Below are 10,289 nucleotides of genomic sequence, written 5' to 3'. Positions count from 1 at the left end.
AGGGACCATTCCCTGGAGAAGGATGTCATGCTTGGTAGGGTGGAGGGTCGATGAAAGAGGGGGAGGCCTTCAACGAGATGGATTGATACAGTGGCTGCAATGATGGGCTCAAGTATAGCAGGGATTGTGGGGCTGGCGCGGGATAGGGCAGTGTTTCGTTCTGCTGTGCATGGGGTCGCTATGATTCGGAAACGACTCGACGGCACTTAACAACAACAACAACAACACAGCGGTTTTTAAAGTAGATTTATCCACTACAATATGTCATTTGATTTCCTGACCTCTGTCTCCATGAGTGTTGATTGTGGACCCAACTAAAATGAAATCCTTGACAACTTCAATGCTTTCTCCATTTATCATGATGTTGCTTATTGTTTCAGTTGTGAGAATTTTTGTTTTCTTAATGTTGAGGTGTAATGTAGTAAGTGCTTCAAGTGCTCTTCAATTTCAGCAAGCAAGGTATGTCGTCTTAACATCACAAGTTATTAATGAATCTTTTGTCTTCTTTATATAGTCCAGCTTCTTGAATTATTTACTCTGCATAAAAATTGAGTAAGTATGGTGAAAGGATGCAACCTTGATGCACACTTTTCCTGATTTTAAACAACACAATATCCCCTTGTCCTTTTCATACAATTGCCTTTCAATCTATGTGCAGTTTCCTCATGAGCATATTTAAGAGTTCTGGAATTTCCATTCTTTGCAATTTTTCCATGACTTATTTTGATCTGCATATCCAAATGCCTTTGAATAGTCAACAAAACACAAGTTAACATTTTTCTTGTACTCTCTACTTTCAGCCAAGATCCATTTGACATCAATTATATCCTTCATTCTATGTCCTGTTCTGGATCTGACTTGAATTTCTGGCAGGTCCTTGTTGATGTACTGCTGCAACCATTTTTGAATTATCTTCAGCAAAATTTTACTTGCATGTTATATTAATGATATTGTTTGATAAAATTTCCTTATTCTGCTGGATGACTTTTCTTTGGAGTGGGCACAGATTTGGATCTCTTTCAGTAGGTTGGCAAGGTAGCTGTTTTCCAAATTTCTTGGCATAGATAAGTGAGTGCTTCTGGCATTGCAACTATTTGTTGAAATATCTCATTTGGTATTCCACCAATTTGTAGAGTATTTTTTTTTGCCAATGCCTTCAATGTAGCTTGGATTTCTTCCTTCAATATCATCAGTTATTAATTGTACCTTCCTCTTGAAATGTTTGAATGTTGACCAATTCTTGTTGACACAGGGACTCTGTGTATTGCTTCTATATTCTTTTGATGCTACATGTGTCTTTCAATATTTTTCCCATAGAATCTTTCAATATTGCAACTTAAGGCTTAATTTTTTTCCCTTCATTTATATCAATTGAGAAATGTTGCACATATTCTCCCCTTTTGGTTTTCAAAGCACAGGTCTTTGCTAATTTAATTATAATTCTTTATTTTGTCTTCTTGAATCTCTCTTTGAAATCTGTTCAACTCTTTTACTTCACCATTTTTTCCTTTCATTTTAGATACTCTATGTTCAAGAGCAAGTTTCGGAGTCTCTTCTGACCCCCATTTTGGTCTTTTCTTTCTTTCTTGTCTTTTTAATGACCTTTTGCTTTCTTCATGTATGATCTCCTCGATGTCATCCCACAATTCATCTGGTCTTCAGTTAGTGTTCAATGTGTCAAATCTCTTCTTAAATAGTTTCTAAATTTGGGTGGGAAATACTCAAAGTGACACATTAGCTCTTGTGAATTTGTTTTAATTTTCTTCTGCTTCAATTTGTACTTATGTATGGGCAACTAATGGTTTGTTCAACAGTTGATGCCTGGCCTAACATATATCTGACTAATGATATTGAGCTTTTCCATCATATCTTTCCACAGATGTAATCAACTAGATTCCTGTGTATTCCTTCCAGTGAGATCCATGTGTATAGTAACCGTCTATGTTTCTGATAAAAGGTATTTGCAACAAATAAGTCACTGGTCTTGCAAAATTCTATCATGTGATCCCACACATCATTTCTATCACTAAGACCATACTTGCCAGCTACCGACTCATTCCAATTGTGATTGGCATTCCAATCACAAGTTAATTGTCAATGCATCTTAACTGCATGTTTGATTAATTTCAGACTGCAGACATTGGCAAAACATTATTTTTTTTTCATCTTTGGCATTAGTTGTTGGTGCATAAATTTGAATAATAATCATATTAATTGGTTTTCCTTATATGTGTATAGATATTATCCTATCACTGAAAGCTCTATAGCTCAGGAGACATCTTGAACTGTTTTTGACAATGAATGCGATGCTGTTCCTTTTCCATTTGTCATTTCGGATTTAATAGACTTTATGATTGTCCATTTCAAACTGGCTAGTACCAGTACATTAAGTTCACTAATGCCTAGGGTAGTGATCCCCAAGTGATCCGTTTCATTTTAGATAATTTCCGATTTCTGTAGATCCATACTGTGTACATTCTGCATTCTGATTATTAGTGGATGCTTGCAGCTGTTTCTTCTTGTTGTGATTAGTGCCAAATCAGCAAATGAAGGTGTCAGAACCTTTATTCTATTTACATCATTAAGATTTACTCAACTTTGAGCAAGCAGCTCTACCCAAGTTGTATTTTGAGTGCCTTCCAACCTAAGGGGCTCATTTTTCAGCACTACATTAGACAATGTTCCACTGCTATGCTAAGTTCTCCTTTCTAGTGTGTTTTGGTCTAGAAGCTCCCCTGAAACCTGCCCATCCTGACCCTGATGATATTTGAAAATCCAGTAGCATGGCTTCTAGTATCATAGCAAAACACAACCACTGGAATCTACTGTGGGTGAACTTACCCATATTTGAGATACTGGTGGAATAGCTTCCAGCATCATAGTAACACACTAGCCACTATGTTGTTGTTGTTGTTTGCTGGTGAGTGGACCCAACTTATAGCAACCCCTCCTTGGGTTTCCAAGGTGGTATTACTACAGAAGTAGATTTCCCAACCTTCCTTCCAAGGAGTGGCTGGTGAGTTTGAACCCCTAGCCTTCTGGTTAGCAGTCAAGTGCCTTATGCACTGTGCTACCAGAGCTCCAGCCACCATAGTATGGCAAACAGATAGGCAGACGGTGGAAATGGCATCAAGCTTCTGTAAAAGTCTATCTTCCAGGGGCTTTTGTGTTTGTACCATTTGTGGAAATGAAAATTCTTATTAACTACTGGCCCTCACTGTTCAGTCCTAACAACTAGATAGAAGCAGCAGATGTTTGTTTCTTGAACCACAAATTAACGTATCTTTTTACAAGGGTCCCAAGCCTATAGTAGTGGAAGCAGTTTTTTTTTTTTTTTTTCTTATATATATTTGGCACTGAGAAGACGCTGCATTTAAAGTGACATTGATATGAGTAGTATTGCTTTTATATGGTCTAGTTTGGGAGCAATAAAATATTTTTTACTGAAGTTCTTGTTTGAACACCATTTTACAAATGAAGAAAATAAATCATAATGGTGTTGTTATATAAGCCTTTTTTTAGTGCCTAAGGCATCTGACTGCTGGGCTGGGGGGTTAAACCCACCAGCTGCTCCTCGGAATGAAGATTGGGCAATCTTTTTCCCTAATGATACTACCTCAGAAACCCAACCAGGGGTCACTATGAGTCGAATTCAACTCAATGGCAGTGAGTTAGTTGAGATCTAATTCTAAAAAGTCCAAATACAAGGTTAGCATTATAGGCAGTAGTTGGTCTCTGCTTTCTGTAAATTGAAGCAGTTCCAATAGATTCAAAAGGGAAAAAGATGCATTTACTCTACTTTGTTTATTGAAAAGTTCTCTTCTCATATCTTATATCCAGTAATTGGCATGTCATATAGTCAGAGAATATTTCAATAAATGATAAATATCCATATTGTATTTGTAAATACTTTTAAGCATGAGAATTGCTGATCTTATTTCTGGGTTTGACTGGTTACAAGGACCTGATCATTTTTTATATTAATATGGGACTCTGAGAAATCTCAAGTTTGTTTTTATTAATTTGCAGTTTTATTTGCCTCACAAAACCAGTATTATAATCATTTAGAGACACCGTCAACATTTTTCACATGGAATAGTGAGTTTATGACTTAATAGCCACGTGCTTATCATTTAGAGAAATAACCTCAGAAATTCCTCTTGAGATTTTATTCCCTGGTAAAAAGGACTTTTTAAAAGGCTCTGGGCTTTGAGGCAAAACAATTGGCATTGTCTATTATGCTTGGATAAATGTTTGTACTTTACAGCAGTTTCCTAGTGTTCTCTTTTTAAACAATGCCTAGGCTCAAACTCCACAGTGCACTCAATGATGCTTCTATTTTTGTGTTCCTTGATCAGTATCAGGGAAGAGAATATAATGGGCCCTTCAGAAAATCTTTTCAGGGTGACATGGCACTCAGGGAAAGCTAATCATCTAATGATTTCAAGGCAGTTCAAATTCTTGCTACTCAATTCACTTCTGTAAACAATTGGTGCCTGATGAGTGCCTGAAGGGCAGAAACATTGACTGCACATTTCTGCTACATTTACAAGAATAAAGTAGTACACATGTACTAAGCATGTGACACAAGAGCTAGCCCATCCTTTTACCAGAGCTCAGGCGAAAAAACAAGTGGAAATGAAATATAGAACAAGTTATGCTGAATGGACAACAGGTTCTAAATACAAGAAAATGAGTATTTTTATACATTGCAATATAAGGATATGTCCAAAGGAAAATAAGCAATTGTACAGTTCAAATTAAATATAAATTAAATTAAAATATAATTAAAAATTAAAATATAAAACAACAAAATGGGAATTTGGAAATGTTTAATATTTAGTTTGAAAGGAATACAATTAACAAAATAACCAAATTTTGATGAAACAAAGTTTGTATAGTGAAAAATCTCAGAAACTGAGTAGAGAAGCATTTGGAAATAAAGTCAATCTTACATAAAGGCATGGCAAATTGGAGGCTGAAATTTTTTCACATAAAGAGTTATTTATGCTATATATATACACACATATATATATTATTAAAAATGTTTAAAACTTGCATCTTTTTCTTTATTGAAAGATAAGACATTTAAAAAGAGTTTCATAGTTTCCTTATCCTTGAACCAAACTGAAATCTTCTAATAAAAACTCTTTTGATAGTGAATCACCAGAAATAATTAGCTCAAGGGCTTGTTTAAAGGACCTCAATAATATAAAAAAGGAGAAGAGGATATGAAAAGAAAGAAAATCTGGAGTAATTGTGGTCTAAAAAATTAATTTAAGACATTCTTTTTCCCCTTCATTTCTTCCAACAAAGTATTAACAGTTGGGAGTCTTTCACATGGAATTGGCCTCAAGCAGTCCATGAAATGAAAACAAAGTAGAGACAGATAGTTTTAGCTTAAATGGTTTCAAAGACTTTTAACTGTACTGTCCTTAGGTATGCACATAGAAAGAAGCCTTTAAAGAGAATTAAGAAAACGTGGTTGTTGGAGCAAAGAGACGGAATTCCATGTAAATACACTCGGAGCTGAAAACCCACCTTTAGATTAAGAGATCAGAAACACTTCATGTTACATTTCTATGGGAAATATTGAATCATTGTTGCAAAAAAATCAGATTATATTATATGGAGTCTCTATTAAAGTCACCATAAAAATGTATTTATTTCTGACAAAACACAATTTCTTAAGTTTACCATTTCTCTGTCAAAAGACTGGCATTTAAAAGATTGCAATATATATACATATGAAGCTATTTGTAATACTGTTTTCAAGTGTCGTCAAGTGGGTCCAACACATAGTGAGCATATGTACAATGGAATGAAACCATGCCTGATCCTGTGCCATCCTCACAATCCCTGCTAAGCTTGAGTTGATTACTGCAGCCACTGTGCCATCTCCTTGAGGGTCTTCCCCTTTTTCGCTGACTCTGTTTTACTAAGCATGATATCCTCCAAGGACTAGGCCCTCCTGATAACATGACCAAAGAAGGACAGATGAAGTCTTGCCATCCTGAGTTGTAAGGAGCCTTCTGGCTGTACTTCTACCTAGACATTCTTCTGGCAGTCTGTATATAGCATATTCAATATTCTTCAATCACAATTCCAATGCATCAACTCTTCTTCAGTCTTTCTTATTCATTGTTCAGTTCTCACATGCATATGAGGCTATTGAAAAGACAATGGCCTATGTTAGCAGCACTTTAGTCTTCAAAGTGAAATCTTAGCTCATTAACACTCTAAAGAGGTCTTTTGAAGTAGATTTGCCCAATGCAAACCGTCTTTTGATTTCTCGGCTACTACTTCTATCAACATTGATTGTGGACCCATGTAAAATGAAATCTTTGACAATTTCAATCTCTTCCCTATTTACCATGATATTACTTATTGGTGAAGTTGTGAGATTTTTGTTTTCTTTATGTTGAAAGGGCTCTGGTGGTACGGTGCCTAAGGCTTTCACTGCTAACCAGAAGGTTGGTGGTTCAAACTCACAAGCCGCTCTGAGAAAGGAAGATGGGGCAATCTACCTCCATAAAGGTTTACCACCTCAGAAATCCAATGGGGTTAGCTATGAGTCAGATTCGACTTGATGACAGAGTTTGGTTTAGTTTTTATTTGAGGTGTAATCCATATTGAAAATCTTTGACATTCATCATTAAGTGCTTCAAGCCATCTTCACTTCCACTAAAGAAGGTTCTGTCATCAGAATATGGCATGTTGGTAATGAGTCTTCCTCCAGTTCTGGTGCTGTGTTCTTCTTCAGGTAGTTCAGCTTCTTGGATTATTTGCTCAGCATATAGATTGAATAAGTATGGTGAAAGGATGCAACTCTGCTGCACACCTGATTTAAAACAACTCTGTATCCTCTGGTTCTGTTCAAATGAGTGTGTCTTGGTCTAGCACAGGTTCCCTAGGAGCACAATTAAGTATTCTGGAATCCCCAGTACATCAGCACTACATCCACCTTGTTGAAACATCTCAGTTGGTATACTGTCAAATCCTGGACTGCTGTTTTTCTCCAATTCCATCACTGCAGCTTGGACTTCTTCCTTTATTACCATCAGCTCTTGATCATATGCTACCTCCTGAAATGGTTGAACATCGACTAATTCTTTGTGGTACAGTGAGTCTGTGTATTCTTCTATCTTCTTTAGATTCTTCCTGCATCATCCAATATTTCTCTTGTAGAATCCTTCAATATTGCAACTCGAAGTTTGAAGCTTTTCTTCAGTTCTTTCACCTTAAGAAATATTGAACATGTTCATCCCTTTTCATTTTTTTTTTTTTTATTTCAGATTTTAGCACATCTTATTATAATACTTTATTTTTTCTTCTCTAGTCACCCATTGGAAACTTCTCTTCATCTCTTTTATATCGTCATTTCTTCTTTACACTTTAGCTATTCAGCAATCAATAGTGAGTTTCAGAGTCTCTTCTGACATCCATTTTGCTCTTTTCTTTCTTTCCTATCTTTTTAATGACTTTTTGCTCTATTTGTGTGTTATGACCTTGATGTTATCACACCACTCACCTAATCTTTGGTCATTAGTGTTCAATGCCTCAAATCTGTTATTGAGATGATTTCTAAATTGAGGTGGGATATTATCAGGGTCATATTTCAGCTCTAATTTTCTTCAGGTTCAATTTGAACTTGGGTATTGACAACTGACAATCTATTCTGCAGCTGCACCTTGCTTTGTTCTGACTAATGACACTGATTTCTCCATCATGTCTTTCCACAGATATGTTGTTGTTATGTACCACTGAGTAATCTCCAACTCATAGCGACCTTATGTACAATAGAACAAAACAATGTCCAGTGCTGTGTCAGCCTCATGATCCCTGCTATACCTGAGCCCATCACTGCAGCCATGGGTCTATCCATACTGTTGAGGTCCTTCCCACTTTTTCTTTGATCCTCCACTTTATCAAGCATGACATCCTTCTCCAGAAAATGGTCCCTCCTGACAACATGACCAAAGTAGGGGAGACACAGTCTGGCCATTCTCACTTCCAAAGAATATTCCAGCTGTCCTTATTCCAGGAGAGATTTGTTAGTTCTTTTAGCAATCCACAGTATTTTCAGTATTCTTTGCCAACACCACAACTCAAAAAATCAACTCTTCTTTGGTCTTCTTTATTCATTACCCAGCTCTCACATGCATATGACGTGATTGAAAATACCATGGTTTGGGTTAGGTGCATCTAAGTCTTCAAGGAGACATCTTTGCTCTTCAGCTTTTGAAAGAGGTCTTGTGCAACAGATTTGCCAAATGCAATATGTCTTTTGATGTCTTGACTGCTACTTCCATCATCGTTAACTGTAGAACCAAGTAATATGAAGTCTTTGACAACATTAATCTTTTCTCCATTTATCATGATGCTGCTTATTGGTCCAGTTGTGAGGATTTCTGTTTTCTTTGTATTGAGGCATAATCCATACTGCAGACTGTATTGTTTAATCTTCATCATTAAGTGCTCCAAGTCATCCTCACTTTCAGCAAGCTGTGTCATCTGCATACCTCAAATTGTTAATGAGCCTTCCTCTAATCTTAATGCCACATTTTCTTCATATAGTCCAGCTTCTCAGATTATTTGCTCAGCCTACAGATTGAATAAGTATGGTGAAAAGCTATAACCCGGACTCACTCCCTTATTGATTTTAAACCATGCAATATCCCCTTGTTCTGTTTGAATCACAGCCTCCTGGTCTATGTACAGGTTCTTCATGAGTACAATTTAGTGTTCTGGAATTCCTATTCTTCTCAATGTTATCCACAATTTTTTATAATCCACACAATCAAATGCCTTTTGCGTATCAACAAAATACAAGTAAACATCTTTCTAGTATTCTTTGCTTTGAGCCAAGATCCATCTGACATAAGCCATGATATCCTTTACTCCACTTCCTCTTCAGAATCCAGCTTGCATTTCTGGAAGTTCTCTGTCAATATACTGCTGGAACCATTTTTGAATTATCTTCGGTAAGATTTTACTTGTGTGTGATATCAATATTGTTCTATAATTTCCACATTCTGTGGGATCACCTTTCTTTGGAATGAGTACAAATATGGATCTCTTCCAGTCAGTTGTCCAGGAAGCTGTCTTCCAAATCTTTTGGCATAGCTGAGTGAGTGCCTTCAGTGAAGCATCCATTTGTTGAAACATCTCAGTGGATTGTTCCATCAATGCCTGGAGCCTTGTTCTTTGCCAATTCCTTCAGTGCAGCTTCAACTTCTTCCTTCAATACCATTGGTTCTTGATCATATGCCACCTCCTGAAATAGACGATCATCTATCAATTCTTTCTGCTATAGTGACTCTGTGTATTCACTCATCCATCTTCTTTTGTTTCCTGCATCATTCAACATATTGCCCATGGAATCTTTGAATATTGCAATGTGAGGTTTAAATCTTTTCCTCAGTTCTATCAGCTTGAGAAATGCCAAGCATGTTCTTTCCCTTTGGTTTTCTAATTCCAGGTCTTTGCACATTTCATTATAAAAATTGATGTTGTCTTCTCTAGCTGCTGTTGAAATCGGTTCACCCCTTTTATCCTGTGGATTTTTCCATTTGCTTCAATTATCTCTGTTCAAGGGCAAGTTTCAGAGTCTCTTCTGACATCCAACAACAGCATCTGACACAGTTCATTATTGCCTCTTCTTGAAGCATATTTAATATTTGACTTTTAGTATACTATGTTCTTCCTATTTTTTGTTTTCTCCCACCTCTGGCTGCTCCTAAGAGATCTAGAGGTCAGTGTTTCTATCTCTTTCCTATCTACAGCCACTAATCAGAATCCCACTCACTCTTTTACTATATTTATATCATGAATGGGTGGATGGATGGATAAAGAGTTAGAGAGTGACAAAAAAGATTTTTTTTTTAAATAAATATACAGACATATAAAAAAAGCCAAAATGAACTTGCCATCAAGTCGATTCTGACTCATAATGACCCTATAGCAGTGAGTAGAATTGTCCCATAGGATATCTAAGGGTGCAATTTTTATGGAAGCAGATTGCTACACACCTTTCTCCTGCAGAGCAGCTGGTAGTTTCAAACTGCCAACTTCTTGATTAGTAGCTGAGCACTTAAACCCTGTGCCACCAGAGTTTCTTACATATGTGTGTGTGTGCATGTGTATATAAAGATTTTACATATGTATATGTGTATGTTGTTGTTAAGTACTGGTTGAGTCAGACCCGACTCATAGCAACCCTTCCTTGGGTTTCCGAGGCAGTATCACTATGGAAGTAGATTGCCCCATCTTCCTTCTGAGGAGTGGCT

The sequence above is a fragment of the Orycteropus afer genome, unplaced genomic scaffold, assembly GCF_000298275.1.
Source record: "Orycteropus afer afer isolate SDZICR_OR568_19922 unplaced genomic scaffold, OryAfe1.0 scaffold00151, whole genome shotgun sequence".
NCBI lineage: Eukaryota > Metazoa > Chordata > Mammalia > Tubulidentata > Orycteropodidae > Orycteropus > Orycteropus afer.
Note: the sequence above shows the minus strand (reverse complement) of the source record.